This window comes from Pelodiscus sinensis, chromosome 4 (assembly GCF_049634645.1).
Source record: "Pelodiscus sinensis isolate JC-2024 chromosome 4, ASM4963464v1, whole genome shotgun sequence".
Lineage (NCBI taxonomy): Eukaryota > Metazoa > Chordata > Testudines > Trionychidae > Pelodiscus > Pelodiscus sinensis.
The window spans coordinates 121,607,922-121,626,999 of NC_134714.1; the positions used below are offsets into that span (position 1 = coordinate 121,607,922).

At 43.6% G+C, this 19,078-nt stretch overlaps 1 protein-coding gene across 8 annotated transcripts in view; it reads right to left on the reverse strand.

The window, feature by feature from the left end:
- The window catches only part of LOC102457209 (uncharacterized), a 160,003-nt gene that overhangs the window by 80,552 nt on the left and 60,373 nt on the right, over positions 1-19,078 (reverse strand). For 3 of the 8 annotated variants that reach the window (XM_075928295.1, XM_075928296.1, XM_075928299.1), the window contains exon 3: positions 14,816-14,916. The exons of 4 other annotated variants lie outside the window; for them this stretch is intronic. The gene's annotated coding sequence lies outside the window, so the exon portion shown is untranslated. The remainder of the gene's footprint in view (positions 1-14,815; positions 14,917-19,078) is intronic. One more of the 8 variants, XM_075928297.1, reaches the window with a different exon arrangement.

Here is a 19,078-nt window from a genome sequence, read left to right on the forward strand (position 1 = left end):
AGTTAATTGACTAGTCGAGTAGTTGACTAGTTGATAGGCACTTCCGCATTCCTCCGTTGAAATGTACAAGGGCCCCCTCTTGTACTTTTCAAAGGAGGAATGTAGAACTCCGCCTGCAGCCTGGGGCCAGTGGGAAGTTCCGCTGACTCCGGGCTGCACTCATGTGCCAGCTTTGAAATGTACAAGAGTCCCCAGCAGGGGCTCTTGCGCATTTCAAAGCCATGGAGCCCAAGGTCAGCGGGGTACTCAGAGTCCCCCACTGACCCTGGGCTCCATGCTGCACTGCAAGCCACGTGGAACCCAGGGTCAGCTGGGAAACCCGGAGTCAGCTGCACTCCACAGCGCTTTGGTGTTTTAAAGGGACAGTGCTGCACAGCTGAGCCGCAGATCAGCTGTGTAGTGCTGCCACTTTGAAGTACCCTTCTTCCCCTCACCCCCTTTGCTGCATCTATCAGACAGAGGCAGCGGGGGAGAGAGGGGAAGCAACTAGTCAACTAGTCCTTAACATCCACGCTGCAGAGAAGCCTCAAAATTAGTCCAAGGAAGGCTTCCCTAATGTAGATGTGCTCTCTCAATTTAGAGCCCCAGGAGGCACTGGGGAGGAATAACTTAGAATGGCCCTGGTGAGGGGCTATTTTGAAATAGCAGCAGTGGAGTGTCTTCACACGCCTTATTTCAATATAGCTATTCCTGAATAGGCGTTATTCCTTGTAGAATGAAGTTTACAGATTTTGGAATAAGCTGTCCTTTATTTCGGAATGGCTGTGTAGATGCTCGCATTGTTATTTCAGAGTAACGCTAGTTATCTTGAAATAACGGTGTAGTGTAGACGCACCCTAAGAGTGATGAGTCCAGTGAGTCTCCTTTGCATTATCATTGTATATAATGCTCCAGAAACCACTTAGATCATTCCCACTTCTTTCCACTGAGAAACAAAGGATTGTGACAAAACACTTACCTTTCAGGCTGTTTGTCTCACTTCTCTCCTTACAAAATGTTTTTGGGGAGGTAAAATTGTGTACTACACCTTGAAACCACTTTACACAGGCCCTGAAACCACTCAGTTGCACGAGCCGGGGAATTTTACTCCCATGGCTAGGGAAGGATCTCAAACCCACTTTCAACATGTGGGCATACAACTCTGTTCATGCATTTTCCAATTATAGAAACAGACAAAATAGTATCCCTTGGCAACCAGCAATCCAGCCATGGCAGAACAATGCACCAGATTCAAATTTCTCTTCCTGCACTCTCCAGGTAAGGAATTTGAATGCAATCTAAACATGCACTGCAGAAGAAGAGTTCTTTTCAGAACTCACACTGCCTTACGAGCAACTCTACACTGAACAATGCCACACACGTGCCTGGAGATTTTTTTTTGGTTGAGCATACAATATGGTAACGTCCCCAACCTGCACACCTATACTTTTTTCAATTGGTCTCAACTTAGTACTTGCCCTGGACATGTGTCCTTCCTTCCTCCCAGCCTCACACCACCACATTTCTTTACTTCATTTATCTGAAACCCAGCAGCCTTGCTCCTGTCTGAGCATAGGGGCAGGTGGTCTGATACCCAGGGGGGTGATAACCCTAGACCTGTAACGCTCCAGCCTGACCAGCTATACAGAGTCAGGCCTTTGAACTTAAAACCCATCTCAGGTTGATAAAGTGACCACAGCGCCGTGGAAAGTTGCAGCAGGTGCATTTTCAGAGACTTTGCTTGGGCTCAGACTAATGGAAAACTGGCCATTTTTCTTTACTAATAGACAAACACTCCACAAGATGACATGCCAAAATACACAGCGAGGCTGAGTCTAGAAAGCATTTCATAGGAGGATTAAAATAGAATGGCAACATGTACAAGTGACAGCTTGCTAACAGTGTCAGGAATGGATTAACCCCAACTCCTCAACATAAAAACCATTTCAATGTTTTGTTCTCTATAGGTTAAATGCCACTATGACCATCACCATGCAGGGATCAGCTCTAGGTCCAGTTTTGTTCCACAGCTTCATCAACAATTTGATTTGGAGGACAGGATTAAAATTCAAAGTGATCTGGACAAAGTGGGGAAATGGTCTGAAGTAAATAGGCAGAAATTTAATAAGGACAGGTGCAAAGTACTCCACTTAGGACGGAACAATCAGTTGTACACATACAAAAAGAAAAATGACTGCGTAGGAAAGACGACTGCAGAAAGGGATCTGGGAGTCACAGAGGATCACAAGCTAAAAATGAGTCATAGGTGCAATGCTGTTGCAATAATAATAATTATAACAATAATAATAAAATCAAACTATCAATCTGTATAGCAGAAGTGCTATAAGGAAGACTGAAAAAATTACTATTTGTGTCTGAGCTGATTAGACCTCCTTTGTGAGTACAGTGTCCAGTCCTAGACCACATTTCATGAAAGATGTGGACATATTAGATGACACATGAAGAAGAGCAACAATATTGATTAAAGGTCTAGAAAACATGACTGTGGCAGGGTGTTGCCCTGCACTGGCCCTGTAAGGAGCTGGGAGACCTGGAGTCAGGGGGAAGCCCAGCTGAGGGCAATTAAGGAGGGCCCAGCTGGAGCTTATAAGAGCAGCTCCTGGGAGGAAGGGAGGGTTCTGCCTGTCTGCCGCCATAGAACCACAGGCTTTGGGCCCAGCGAACTCAGACTACCCGGCTTGAGGCCCAGTGCTGCATGGAGGCAGTCATGAAGGACAGGGGCTTGCACAGAGGCAACCCTAAGAGGCCAGGCTGCAGGGAGACAGCTGTGGCTCGCACGGAGACAGCTGCGGTAGGCTGGGGGCGCTCGAGCCAGGGAAGCCCTAGGCCAGAAGGCAGAAAGGCAGAGTTGCAGGAGGGAACTGGGCAGACCGAGGAACTGGGTGTTCCAGGAAGGAGCTGAGTGCTCCTGGGAAGAGCAAAGGGTCCCTGGGAGTAGGGAGGACCCTGAGAGTACTGGAAGAACAGTGACTTGCCCCCGGAAGGGGGCGTGGACAAACAGCGGAGTGGTCACTGCCGGAGGGCAGTGACCTGAAGAAAACACCTCACCCAAAGGGGGCGCGTCAACATCAGAGCGGCGGGTGACTTCCCCACAAGCCACCCCGAGGGAGTCATCTGGGCAAAAAAGTGAGAAGCCATGCGAAAAGTGAGTGAACCCGCTACAAGACCTATGAGGGAAGACTGAAAAAAACTGAATCTGAGAAGAGAAGATTGAGGGAGCACGTGATAAGTTTTCAAGAACACAGAAGGTTGTTACAAGAAGGGCAAAAATTATTCGTTAACCTCTGGGCATAGGACAAGAAGCAATGGGCTTAAACTGCAGCAAGGAAAAATTAGATTGGACATTAGGAAAAATTTCATCAGGGTGGTTAAGCACTAGAATAAACTGCCTAGTGAGGTTGAGGGATTGCCATTTTTGGAGATTTTTAAGAGCATATTAGACAAACACTCATCAGGAAAGGGCTGTATGATACTAAGCCCTGCCTTAAGTACAGGGGACAGTGCTAGAAAGTCTCTTGAGGTCCCTTCCTGTTCTATGAGGTTATGATTCCATGATTACTGGAAGGTTTCCTGCAACCATACCACCTTGTGCTGTAATTATGTTAATTCTCAAACTATGCCAATGCAGCAGTTATATGCAAAACATCTAAAATGCTACAGGAAGTGGTGTTGATGATTCAGTAGGTGATATTTTTCGGCTGATTCAGAAGTGGACCTCTGACCAAGTGTGATATTAGGAAGACACGCTGTTGACATTTTTAATAGATACAGAATCAAGAACCTGAGCATTTGTGGTTAATAAAGATACCATGACATCTTTTTAAGTTTTGGATTATAACCCTCAGTTTCCTGGTCAAATTTTAGCTACAATAATTACATTCTATGCCCTGGAATGCTTCTTATTTCAGCTGACTCTCACATTCACTTGCTGCCTTAAACAGTCATATTAAATTATGCTAAATATTGGACACTCATTTGAGTGCTGACTCCCATGGTCAGCAGCCTAATAGAAGTGGCAAGAATAGGTTATACTAAAAGAATCCTCCATGTCTTTGATAAAAAAACGACAAGTTTCATATTTGTCCAGAAGACTGTGTCAGACTTTGAATAAAAATAATCCAATTAGAAGAAAAAAAAACATGCTTGCAAAGAACTCTATTTACTGATTTGAGTGTGCACTGAATGAAGTTATCCAGAAGGCTGCCCATTTTTATCAAACATATTTATATTGCACAGTAAATATATGGGCTCTTCATAGAAGACCTGGGAGACAAGGGAACAACTCCTGAACTGAAGCTTTAGGTCACTTTCCTTTTTATTATCTTCTAACTAGGATCATGAGCTATAAATTCGCCATTCTCTCACTCCATTAGCCCCAACTTCTTACCCTAAGTTAAACTTAAAGTGTCTTTAGATGGAAGGGGTTTTTTAATTTTATGTTCTACATTTCCAGTAAGCAGCAGAAATGGCATTGGCATTAACTTGAGACTTTACAGCAGATTGAATAAGGAACCTATAATCATTCTAGACCTATTTTTTATTTTTAAAGGGAACTGAAATCTTTCTGCAGTTGTAATGTTCTCTGAGAAGTTATTTTATCCCTGGCTGAGGAAAGAATGTTAAGAATCTGCTAATAGCCAACTAATCCACTTCTATTTTATGCCATTGTCTGATGAAGATCTTATATGAACTGTTCTACTGTATTCAGTGAAATGGAAACATGCAATGCCCTTCTATTTTTTGCATTTACTTTAATAGGACTTGGAGTATACTAATTAAATACAAACAAAATGAAGCTTCTCACTAAATTTTTAGTTTACTTTTAAAAGCCCAACTATTTTCGGTTAGATAACCACAAAGATAGTATCAACAGCCTAAACTCCAAGAATATTTCTCTTACTCATTTACTGGAGTCTTTTTTAAGAAGCACTTCCAATGCCACCTCCATATTCACTAGAGGTTTTCAGTGCTCTCAATTGCTTCCAATGAGCTGGGATTGTTCCTGCCGGACCCAGTCCTAACAGAAGCCTTAAGACTGATGGAGAAGACCTTGAGGTTTTATACAGGAACTTGACTATCTATATCATCTGAACAAAACATTTGCATGAAAACTGTCTCTCTACACACAGCTGGTTACAAAGACACCACATAGACACGGAAGAAATGTAAAAAAGTCTCAAAGGTAGCTGTGTTAGTCTATAACTAAACAATGATCCTGCAGCAACTTAGAGACTAACAAAAAATGTAGATGGTATCATGAGCTTTCGTGGGCACAAAACACTTCTTCAGGTGAATGGAGCAAGGGGTCCAGAGGCACAAATAAATAGCAGAAAAAAGGAGACAGGGAGGGAAAGAAGGAAAAAACTATCCATGCTAAAAGAGGCTAATAGAGTGGGCTGTAAGTGCCCACCCTAAGCATGGGGCACTTACAGCGCACTCCATTAGCCTCATTTAGCACACACACTGACAAGACTTCTCTAAATTGAACCCTTCCTTACAAACAACACAAAAAGAGGGCTCAGGAAACAGCAGTAGCAGCAGTTATGAAGAAACCCACCGGCTGGCTAGTGCCTGAAAAAAAAAAAATCTCGTTTTCAAGACTGTCTGAATCGAGCATGTGCAAACCATAACATAAAATTATTTAAATGATGTAATAACTTTGCAAGCTACAACTTCTTGAGATGCTGGGATATTTTGTCTGGATATAGTACAAACAAGTCACTGCAAAGTTGCAGAGGCAGCATTTGTAAAGTGGATTTTTCAGTGTAGAGCATATCGGAACCGAGAAAGTAAGGACAATAACAATGACTGGATTAGTAACAGTGGAGAATGTAACATGGCCACGTAAACGAATAGTGGCAAAGGAAACAGATGAATAACTGTGCTGGAAATCTCAGCTTGACTTTTATTTAACACCTAGGTTAGACAAAGGACTGGAAGATGCTGTATTGTGGATGGACTAGATAACCCATCAAATCTTTCCCACTTCTAATTTTATTATTCAGATGGTGGAGAGAAAGCTCCCTACCCTCATACATAAAGATGATACTTGAGAATGGTACTTCCTATAAATTAGAGATCATCATGAAAAAAAAACACCACTGTACTGTCCCACAGGATACTAGACCAAGGAAGTCATAGGGTCTATTACTCAATATTCTTTTTTCAGCTGCATCCTGAAAGGGCGTGGGTTATATAAATATTGGCACAGGCTCAGAAACATGATGAGCAGCCTTTCATTAAGTGTGAAATTGCACAATCTGGCTGCACAGCAAATTATTCATTTAACAGATTTACTCTGCAGAAGGCATTTGTTTTCAAAGGAATGCATATGGCCTAACTTTATACAATAATACTCCAGGAGCATGGTTCATTTCCTAGGATTCTCTGCCTTAGATCACGTCACAGTTCTGCACGATTAACTAACTTAACTTTTGTCTGACAGTTAAAATATCTGCTTTGCACCTCCTTCTAGGAACCCAAGTATTCAATGTTAATAGGTGAACTACAGCAGGACTTAGAAGCCCCAGCAGGAACTCTTCCCCCATTGTACTAGGCATTGTATACATGCAAAATGAAAAACTAACCTCTTCCCAGCTTACAAATCCCATCCTTAACTCTGCTCAGTTACTCCAAGAAGGCAGCCGTTACAGAAAATCATCAACTGTAATATAGTAGAACACAGCAGAGCAACTCAATGCTGCACTTTGAACTGTTTCTTAATTCTTATCATTTTATATCAGGCCGGTAAGAGTTTAAGTTGTGCTGATACAATGGCTAACTATGCACACCATTGCCTACTTTGCAAACTCAAGTTTTAACAATTTAGGCTTATGAAGATCTCGCAAGAGTCAAGAAATTCTAAAGGGTCCATCCAAAGTCACACCAATGAACAAACATGCCAGATAATACACTATTTAATGATCTGATGAAAGGGGTGAACGTTGAGGTGGTAAAACGTGGAGACAATCAAAATTTGGGCTAGTCAAAACTAGAGACGCTAAGGAACTTCAAAGTGACCTAGCAAACACTGGTGAAGGAACAGCATTATGACAACTTAAGTTCAATGCTGCCAAATACAAAGTATACCTTGACTCACTCCAATAAATAGCTAGGTTCTAAGTTCACTAACTACTTAGAGTACAGGCAGTCCCCGGGTTACATACAAGATAGGGACTGTAGGTTTGTTCTTAAGTTGAATTTGTATGTAAGTCGGAACTGGTACATATTGTAGGGGAAACTCTAGCCAAACATTTCTCCAGAGCTCAGTTTTATTCTCCCACACCTCACTTCCCTCAGTCCCTTATTCTCAAGCTGAGGTGTCTGCTGAGAAAAGCTGCTCCGCATCTCCCTGGTCTGCTGGGGGGGGGGCTAGCTTCACGTCTCCCTGGTCTGCTGGGGGGAAGCAGCTAGTGCGGGGTTGCCTCACCCCGTTTGTAAGTAGGGATCCGATGTAAGTCGGATCCATGTAACCCGGGGACTGCCTGTACTGTACTTATTGTAGACAGCTCAATAAAAACCTCTGTTCAACTCACAACAGCAAACAAAAGCATTTTTATATATACACAGAGTAAATCAGAAAATATGCTAAAATATTAAATGTGACATTACATAAGTTAATTGTATTTCATCAGCTAAAATGCTATTTTCAGCTCTGAGCATACTACCACCAAATAAAAGGGATACAGATAAGGATGATGAAAATTATTAGTCAGAGGAAGACTTCCTTATGGAGAAGATATTAAAAAAATTAGGACTGTTTAGTTTACAAAAAGGATAAACAAGGGAGGACACAAATTAAAGAACAAATCAAAGACCGGTTGTCTTCAACTTATTTGACTTCAACATATGTGATCTTGTCTCACTTATATCCACTCAAAACCATGCTGGAAAGATAATTTTCTTGTTCATCACTTTTACCTCATCAGCCCTCTCTTTGAATCCTTCCAATTGCCATTGCATCAAACACAAAAGCCTGTCAACTTTCAGGGTTTCCCACTGCCTATCACTACATTACCTATCAGCTCATACTATCAAGTTGTCAACTCCTGCGGCTGCTCCACCAGCGATACCGAATTTCAATCCCATGTTTGTTAAACTTTCAAAGTACAGGCAGTCCCCGAGTTACGCGGATCCGACTTATGTCGGATCCGCAGTTACAAACGGGGCACTTCCTCTCCCTGGTCTCGAGCAGACCAGGGAGAGGAAGCAAAGCGGCGGCTGAACGCGCGGCCAGCTGACAGCCCAGACGCGTCTGGGCTGTCAGCTGGCCGCGCGTTCTGCCGCTCTGCTCTGCTCTGCTCTGCTCCGCTCCGCTCTGCTCCCCCTGGTCTGCAGACCAGGGGGAGGGGGAGCAGAGCGGAGCACGCGGCCAGCTGACAGCCCAGGCGCGTCTGGGCTGTCAGCTGGCCGCGCGTTCCGCCGCTCTGCTCTGCTCCGCTCTGCTCCCCCTCCCCCTGGTCTGCAAACCATGGGGGGGGGGGGGGAAGCAGAGCGGAGCACGCGGCCAGCTGACAGCCCAGATTCTTCTGGGCTGTCAGCTGGCCGGGCGTTCCGCCGCTCTGCTCTACTCTGCTCCCCCTCCCCCTGGTCTGCAGACCTGGGGGACGGGGAGCAGAGCAGAGCAAAGCCGCGGAGCCCGAGGGCAGCAGGATAGCCACGGCGCGTCTGGGCTGTCCCGCTGCCCCCGTGCTCCGCGGCTTTGCTCCGGACGCCTGTGGTACAGCAGCTGGGGCGCTGCCGGTTGGTCCCGTAGCGCCGCTCTGGGTGCCACTGGACCAACCCAGCAGCACCCCAGCTGCTCTGCCCCAGGTGTCCCCTAGTCAGCAGCTGCTGAAAATGACCAGTGGCTGACTACAGGAAGCCCCTGCCCCGGGCTTCCTGGAATCAGCCGCTGATCAGTTTCAGCAGCAGCTGACTTGGGGATGCCTGGGGTTCTTAAGTTGAATCTGTATGTAAGTCAGAACTGGCGTCCAGATTCAGCCACTGTTGAAACTGATCAGTTTCAGCAGCGGCTGAATCTGGACGCCAGTTCCGACTTACATACAGATTCAACTTAAGAACAAACCTACAGTCCCTATCTTGTACGTAACCCGGGGACTGCCTGTAGTAGTGTTTAGTCCCCCCTCAGGCAAGGGGAAAGCTCCCATAAATATCTGTCAAGCCACCTGATTTTCATCTTCAAATTCCTACTTACAACTCTCCTTTGTCATGATCCTGGCCAAAAAAAAAAAATTTAGTGGTTAGATCACCAATGTCCCAAGACCATTATTCAACAGTAACATTTTCTTGTGATCTGTGTGTTCACATTCACTTGCTGTTTCTTGCCTTAGACTAAGTTCTTTTGGTGTTGCAATACATTTTTGTTTTATGTTTGAACAGCACCTACATCACCAGGCTCCTACATCCTAGAAGTGCTACCTTAAAAATAATGATGAATAGGATGGGCATTTACTGACACAAAGCACAAGAACAAATGGAGGATTCAATTGGAAGGGCAATGAATTTAAAACTGAAAAAAAGGAAATTATGCTTCATTTTTTAAAAAGCCGTAACCCAGCGATGAGGAAGCTCTGGTCCCCAGCTTGCCTTAGTCCGGCTTACAGCGAGGCTTGGGACTTCCCCCATAATGGGGATAACCAGTACTAGCACACACCCCTTTTCTTTCCCCTCCTTCTCAATTGGGGGCCAGGTGATGGGAGGGAGTGTTTGTTTGTTTTGTTTTTGCTTCCCACCTTTGTGTGGTCCCTGACCTAAAGGCAGAGTAAGATAAAAAAAAGACTAGACATTTATATGGATAAGACCATCCAGTTAGCTAGGGCTGGACTTAGAAATTTAAGAAGGGTCTATGCACTCTCAGATTTCTGGGCATGTAACTATCTCTAACTGACAGGTTAGGAAGGTTACACAACAGGTACAGTATTCCATATTCCTCCACTCTCAGGTTTCTTACACTTGGTACTGGCCACACCTGAATACCAGATATTGAACTGGGACACAGATGCAATTTGGAATGGACCTTCCTATGTTGGTCCTGTATACACACAGGACCAACTTTATGTGCATTCATTCTACTTGGAAGAATCATTTTGGACAATAACTTTTGTAATTTGGCCCACATCATCCCATTTCACAGTTGAACTGTTTGTTTGTTTTGTTTTGTTTTTAAATAAAGGAAGTTCTCCATAGAATTTTTAAAAAATTAAACACTCAACTCACATGATGACCAGGAATTTGTTGAGGGGAAGAAGAGAAGTAATTATATTGTTGTTGGGAGAAAGAGAGGGTGGAAGGAGGATATTCCTAAAAAAATCCCTTTTTTTAAAACCCTGAGTTCAGGGTGTACAGTGCCTATCAATGCCTGCATTTTGGATGCAAGATTAAGTTAAGGGCAACCCTAACTATTAAAAAACCCTAACAAAAACGCCAGATTTTGATACTGCCCTGTCAAAAACAGGCCCTGCCTATTTCTACACTGTGAAAATTTGTGTCTGGGAGGTATCTAAATTACAGCTGATCGCATCAAGCACACAGTTTTGCCTCAGAGGGGATTTCATATGCAAGAGGCAACAATTGCTTTCTAGAACAAATTGGGATATGTTTTATATTCAGAGGGCAAAGAAGAGGATTGCATTGTGATGATTAGTGCATATTGGTGCTGGGGGATTTAGAGTTCTGCAAGGAGAACAAGAACCTTCCGCAGTTTTGTTCCTTCTCCCATCAGCATAGTTAATTCGCACCACTGAGAAGTAAAGTTATATAGGTGGGAGAAGCTCACCTGCCCAAATAGTGCTGTGTACATCTGGGGTTAGGCCAGCAGAATTATACCACGCGGAGGCGTAGATTTTTCACAGCTCTGACTGATGCAGTTATACCAGTACAAAACTGTAGTGCACATCTGACCTATGTCACTCATTTCTTCAGCGCTACAGCAGAGTTCCTGTCTCCCCTCCTTAGCTACTGCTCAGACTGTTTCTTAGGGTACTGGTCATCAAACATCCACATGTAGAGGAACAGCTGCCCTAGCCAAGTGACTCATGCTGCAATAATGTGGGTGGGCAATACTCCAATGCCCATCTTCTAAGGACAGATTGCCTTTTATGGTATTTTTACAGTGGATGCCGATAAAGTAACTTGTAGCATTTTGTCTTTTATCCTACACAGGCTTTAAAGAAAGCAGAATTATGTTTTTCAGGCTACAGTGCATTAATGGAGAAAGCAAACAGCATATTCCAAGTTCCTCCACTGCAGGAGTCGAACTATAAATACTTTTGTAAGATCAAAAAAGTTGATAAAGAACAAGGAACTCTGGGAATTAACCAAATCCAGCTCTCCTTGGAGGAGGAGGAGGAAAGGGAGCCCAAACATGAAGGTGGAGGAAGACGACAGGATACGGTTCATTATGGCCATTCTTATGTTAGCAAACTGGAAGAAAGCAAGAATCACATGAGAGCCCTACCCCTCAAGGTTATGGACAAGTGAATCCACCATCCTTAAACCATTTCTTGTTAAGCTGCCACTTTCTGACATGGCGAAGTCACCATTTTGAACTACCTACAATGTTCAATTACACACATACCGAAGTGCACGTGTGTGATTTAGAAGTAGCAGAGAGGTAGCCATGTTAGGCTGTATCCATAAAAACAAGGATGAGTCCTGCGGCACCTTAAAAACTAATAGATTTATTTGGGGATACACTTTTGTGGGCAAAAATTCACTTCATCGGGTTGCACTACTGCACAGCACACAGTGCTTTCTGGGGAAGACCACCACCTTGGAAGCACAACCTGCTCTAAGAGCAACATGTCTCTCTTGGAAGGCAGAGGAGAGTTTCTTGATTTGTTTATGATTTCTCAATCATAACTCCAAGTAATAGCTAAATTTTGTACTTTTACCTATAAGTCCAGCTGCAAAGGACACAAGACAGAGCTCCCTGACCTGTGGAACACCTTGCCAGAGGATGCTGTGAAGGCCAAACCTATAACACCATTGAAGAAAGAGCTAGATAAATTCATGGAGGATAGGTCCATCAATGGCTGCTAGCCAGGGTGGGCAGAGATGGTGTGTGACACCACACCGCATATTCGTCATAATGATATTATGATGATAGCATAATTATGGTGTATTTTATGCAAGATAAGTCATAACAGGTGTCACTAGAAAAGTTATGATTTACTGAATGATTATTCTATTTCTATGCATTCTCATCTTTGAATCTGAAGTTACAAATATTATGTGTTTGCACTTCATCTGTAGTTACACCTAGGTAATACTCATTAAACAAGACGGTCTCTGTTTGGGGAGTAGGCGAGAAGAGCCTATTGAGGGCAATGGGCTAGTAAGTAGAAAACAAAAGGTTCAAGAAGAAGCTCATCCCCCACCTGGTGAGACTTTCTGAAATTGGTACAGACAAGTGTTTCTCAACCTTTTTTTTTTTTAAATCAAGTATTCCTTTTTCAAAAACAAAAAAAATTGTAAGTACTCCCCCTTTAAAAAAAATTATAAGTACCCCAAGGACCTACAGTTTTCAGACACACACTTTTTTTCTACCATTGCAACACATTTGTTTAAACAACTTAATCATAGCCAGGTGGGTGATGAAATGTTTGGGTGTAAAAAGTACAAAAATAATAAAGCGCTATAAAACTTAAAACAAATACTCAGTTTTCTCCAAATTTCAGTTATGCTGATGTACCCCCAGACTTCTCTCGAGTACCCCTAAGGGTAATTGTACCACTGGTTGAGAAACACTGCTACAGGCAATCTGTAAGTAATGGCTGCTATGACTCTACAAGAACATGTGACCAGGCCACATGATTTGGCACTCCATTTCGGGATGTCAGTATTTTTCCACAAATCCATCTGGGAACCAAGTTTTGAAACAAAGGGTTCTTCCCATATGCTAAAGCTATACAAGACAGGGGAGAGTGACATCATCCATGATTCTTCACTCCCCACACAAGACGACTCCTGGAAACACCTGAGGAAAAATGACTGAACTAAAGCAAAGTGCTAGACCCAGGCTAAAAGGATTTTGAACCTGTTTATGAATCACATGGGAATTCCAACTTGTAAAGGAAGTACAGTTTCCCCCTTAAGAATCTGCAGCCTGCTTGCATCACTTCTCAGGACAAGAATGTGCTAATTCATATCCAATCTATTTAGTATATTAAAAAGTAGGCTTTTTGCTTATTTGCTAGGTAATCTGCTTTGATCTAGCTTTTGTAGTTATTAAACTTGTTTTTGTTTTAATCTAAACCTGGGAGCTTTGACTGGAGTGGTTGGGGAAAACCTCTGCTTGGTTACCAGAAGTGTGCACTGTCCTCTTCACATTGAGGGACAAGAGGACAGGATATTAAAACCATATATTGGCCAGATTTGGACACTGCTCTGGGGTGCTGGGTTGAGAAGCTGATGGTTAGAGCGCCTGCATGCAACCGCAGATGGGGGTGTGAACGTGGGTGGGCTTTGCCACCTGTCACAGCAGTACACTGTCAGAGGGCTCAGAGACACCCCAGTTCCAAGTGGCACCCTGACAGGAATGTGTCATACAGTGAATCTAGCCCATGGGTGGGCAAAAAGGCCGCCATGGGCCAGATCCAGCCCGCTAAGCAGGTGGATCCCGCCCGCAGAGGTCCCGCCGCTCCCCCGCCCCCAGGCCAATTAGGACCTGGGGGCAGGGGAGCATGCAAAGTCTCCTCCTGTCCTGCCGGGAGCACACGAAGCTTTGAAGTGCCACGCGCTGCTCGCAGGGCGGGGGCAGAGCAAAGAAGGCTTTGCGCGCTCCCCCGCCCTCAGCCCCTATTTGGCCTCGGGGCAGGGGAGTGCAGGAAGTCTCCTACGCCAGGGGCATGGGCACCAAAGGAGAACATGGGGCAGCGGGGGCAAAGGCACTCCTTCACCCCCAGACTAATCACTGGGAAACCCGGAAGTATATTGGTCCCACCCCTTCCATTTGATACCCCGCCCTTCCTGTGCAGCCTGGGACCACTTCAAAAATTTCTGAAGTGGCCCCTCGCAAAAAATTATTGCCCACCCCTGGTCCAGCTTCTGTTTGCCAGAACTTAGGAACAGGTGACAGGCTAGATCACTTGATCAACTTGTTCTGTTCCCTCTGGAGTACCTGACACTGGCCACTGTCGGAAGACAAGATACCGGGCTAGATGGCCTTTGGTCTGACCCATCATGGCTATTATGTTGTATGCCCAGCAGTCTCAGTTCATGTCACACAGAGTTTTGTAGGAGTTATGTTTTAGCTAGCACTACACAATGGACTGAACAGCTTGGAGGCTTGCCAGAGACACAAAGCTTCTGGACAAAAGCAGACTTTGCAAAAATGTGTAAAGCCAATGAAAGTTAAAAAAAAAATCCTTGATGGTGATCCAACACATTTCTCTTGGCACTCAAATCTATAACATCTGCTAAACACAGTAATCCCCAAAAGATACCCCTGTGGAGGATTTCCAAAAGCCCTATACAGAATGACTACATATGTATTCTCCATGGTTTCCCGGAAAGGCTCCAAATTAACATTTCTTCCTCTGATGCTCAAGTCTCAGGCAGTTTTTAAACCAGCACGTGCCTGGCACATGTTAAAATTCCTAATGTTTCATGCAATGGATGATTTTTCTCTATGTAATCTCAAGCAAGCCATATGACAACTACTGCTTCCAACCCTTTCGAGGTGATAGGCAGAATGTCCTTATTTCCAATACAACTACTAAGATGGGACTACTTTTTCTCTCCAGGAGGCTACAAGAAAACTTGTGTCCTTCTCTGGTGTTCAACTCCCCAGCCATGTCTAAAAGCTACTTACCAATCCCCGCCTTGCACTTCTGTGTTACCTTTATCTTTGGCTGGCAGCAATCTCCTTTAAAATGCAAGATTCCTGGGGCAGGAACTGTCTCTCCTTGCTGTCTAGAAAGGTGAACAAACCTCAAGGTGTTATAAAAATTAATACAACTAACTGCTCTGGAATGAAGCAGAAAGAGACTAAATTTCAAATTTATAAATCAGCATCCTCTCTCTGGTTAGATGGCTGACTGAATTTACAGTGTTATGGCCAGGAAAAATGATTATGTAAAAATGACACCTTCTCACTCAGTGTGCTCTCTGCAGGCCATATTCTCTCCTTTGCATCCAATGGGAGACATGCGGACATGCAATGGCAAAATTTGGCCACATGCACTACTGATTCATATCCAATTACTAATTTACAGTTAATCCAAGCCTGCCATAGAAGAGTTAGGTGGATTCTATTCAACCTCTTGCACTGTAAAGGACACTGTCAAATAAGAGTCAGTTACAGACTTACTAACTGGCAATGGTGCAAGATGTAGACCAAACAGATTATGTTTACATCCTGCAGAACTAGCAAATTTGATCTAGAAGTCAGTCAGAGACAACATCTCAGGATTCTTTATCAGAAAACTGGTGGTAAATTAACAAATAAAATACAGTTGAAAGCTCATACGCAAGACAGGTCTTTCACAGAGCACCTCAAGTCTCAGGACTCAATATTGTACAAGTCACTGATTCACCTGTATTCCATCTTTATCCTCAGGAATGTATCACTGGTTTTGTTCAATCTTTCCTTGAGGACAATATGAAATCAGGAATTGGCTGACTTGTCCATATAACCATAAAGTAATAATGCACCTTGGTTGCTCTGGCCATAAAATACTAGAATTCTGGTTTGCTGTGAAGCCACAGAAAGCTGCCTTCTGAAACAAGACTGCATTACTGAACATTACAGGATTACTAATACTTGAGTTGTGCTGCTAAGACACTTAAGTAACATGCAAATTTGATGTTAAAATAGAATACAAATCTGGAGCTTTTTCAACTCTGGGCAGCAATAAGTGGATTTGCAGGCAAGTTCAGGAGCTTCAGCCAACCGTTTCTGAAGAATACCGGCTCTTAATTCTTTTCATGCATTTCAGTCACAGACCCAGTGTGCCTGCTGCTGCTCTGGGTGAAGTTAGCAAGAGGCAAGAAGCTGTATCTACACTCTAGTGCTTTTGGTGGCGGAACTCTTTTGTGGGTCAGGGGTGTGGAAAAACCCACCTCTGACTGACATAAGTTACACCAATAGAAGCACCAGTGTGCTGCCAATGTAGCTATCGCTGTTCATTGGGGGCAGTTTAATTTATGCTGATTAGGGATGTAAAAGAGTAGTTGAATAGTCGACTACTCTTATTCCCCCACCCGGGGGTGGGTAGGAAAGCAGGAGCCGGTTCTGGGGGGAGACAGCTTAAAAGGCAGTTCCCCAAAGCACCGTCTCCATGGTGAGGTGGGAGGAGGGAGACACGGGAGGCAGAGGTGCAGCACTGGATCCAGCATGAGCGGGGACTGCTTCAGTCCCTGCTCGCATCGGGTCCTGACTGCTGCGCCTCCGCCTTTTAAATGTAGTAAGAGCTGGGTGGCGAGCGTCCTCCCCATTTTGTCATCGACTACTCAATTAGGTGATTAATCGAAATTTAACATCCCTAATGCTGATGAGAGAACTCTCTCCTGACAGCATAAAGCCACTACATGGGAGACCTGACAGCAATGCAGCTGCAGCTGTGAGGTCTCTAATATAGACATAGCCTTGTTTCACTTATGCTATTCAGAACCCTCTGAGTAACAACAGTAAAAGCTAATTTCATACTAGTCTTCGGCCAATGCAAAAATCAACAACAGACTTAATGATGGGGAAAGGCCTCCCCAGAAAAAGTAACAGAGGCAAAGGAGACCTGCCCCAATACTAGTGCCATGAGGCTATGGGTCTAAGCTTCAATCCATCAGGTATTTACTGAGCTAGCTGGCAATGTAAGACAAAGGGTGAAATCCTGGTTCCACTGAAATCAAAGAGAGCTGTGCCATAGACTTCAATGAAGCCAGGAGTTCATCCAGAGCTTTCAAAGAAGATCCAGAAACAGCACTTCAGTAGAAATCATAGAAGCGCTAGAGAACAGTGTCTGTACGTCTGTCTGACTAAGGAGCTGAGCTTCTTACCAGAGTGTTGCTCCTGAACCTATCGGCCCACCTTTTCATCATTTCTCTTCCTCCACATTTACCACCTCTGATTTATTACTTTATTTCTGTAGCTAATTTCTGGTAACTTTACTGGAAATCTATTTACAGCAGTAGGGGTTCAATTATGGAAAATCCTGATTCTTCTAGCCACTGATAATCTAGGGATTAGAACTAGTTGGTGTCTATGAAAGACAATTTATTGAATTATATTTATTTCAAATCACCTGCCGACAATGCATTACTCATCACAAAATACTGCTTGAAAAACAGGCAAGAGCCTGCAAGCCAAACAGACACAGCATATGGAGACAGTAGGCCACTGACATAGATTCACAAAATCCTTACAGATGATAAGAATGTTCATCTATCATCTTGGCCAGAGGAAATGAAGGGGCAGAAGAACATGACACAGGAGGTTGTTAAACGAAGTGTCTGTTATCATATTTAAAAAAACAACAATACTCTGCTGTGGTCAGAGTTAATGAGCTGTTCTCTTCATCATTCCCCCACAAGAGTGCAGCTTTAGGCTAATGAAGCAGCTTGCTCTTGGCTTGATGGCAGACCCCTCACGTTGGCATCTGAGGAGAGCAACTCTGGTCCCAGAAGTAATGTATCCCTGTAATTAATTACTGAAGTGTGTGTGTGTGGGTGTGTACAGTATTTTGCCAGTTGACAGTTTATGGCAGTCACCGAATGCAGATTGCTCGTTTGAGGCACTGCACTGTTGGTGTTCCACAGGAAGAATTTATTTTGCCTGTCACTGACTGTGCCTGACATGATCTAACCTAATTTAAGTGCATCTATAGTGGGATCTGCTTACACTGAATCAGTCTACAGATTATATTTTGGTTTTAAGGTTTAAGAAACCTTTCAGTTAACAAGCCAGCGGTCAAGTTCTCTCTCAATTAAAAATGTTCGTATAAGGCATTCAGTTAAAGAGCACAAAGAAACTAAACACGAATAGATTAGATCTTCCACAACTGAAGACTGCCACTGCACTGAAACGCTCTGGAACCCTTTCTGAAAGAGCCCTGTTAGCAAGCAGCAGTCAACATAAATCAATGGACCCACAGATTTTAGGGACATGGAGCCATAAGAAAATTTTGAGCCATAAGATTATCCAAAATGTTTCCTGTCACAGTGCTGTGGTTTGTTTTTCTGTTTTCATTTTGCTCCTCTGATAATCCATGTTAACTTTCCATGTACTGAGAGTGCTACAGATGCTTTTATACCCTAAACCCACGGCAACAAGGACACTGGACTTAGCTGCACTTGAAAGACACTCTTCCCATTTCTCTCAACGGGCTCTCTCTCAAGACCCAAGGAAATAATTATTTGGAAATACAAACAGAAAAACCACCCACTTCAGTTCCATTCTGCACATGTTGTGCATCACTATGTTATGAAGAGGCAGATGCTAAAATAGGAACAAAAGACTAATCAACTGCTGAGGAGTCCCTTTAAACTTTGTGTTCTGAATAATGCAAGCAATTTTAGGAGGATATTAAAGATGCTACTATAGCCTATACAAGTCAGAAATATACAACTATTAAAATAAGTGGCAGCTGAGTGCATAACAATTGCAGCACTGTGTCCAGAGAATTTACACTACATTTTATACCCTTTGACATGATTTAAAACTCAGACATGGCTCTTATTATGAATCACCTATTTATTTTATTCCAAGTTATTCAGATAGTGTTCGGATGCCCAGAAAAGTGAGAGATTAAAGACTATTCTCGATACCCTTAAAGTCCCAACTCAGGTTTCTTTAGGGATTAATGGGGAGGGGGGTTGGAATTATTCCGGGGGGAGGAGGGAGAGAGAGGGGGGGGGTTTGTTTTCTTAAACCTTAAAGATTGACATCATTTCTTCACATCAGGATTTGGAAAGTGTGTCTGCTACATTTGTGCATGCTTTCCTTGTATCTGCAAACATTCCAATGTGTATGAATAGAAGCTGGAAGAATAGCCTTGTTCATACAAATGCCAAATGCCATTTGTTGTGAGAAAATTCAGTAGAAGGACTTACTTAAAAGGGACACTGTCCAGATGCCATA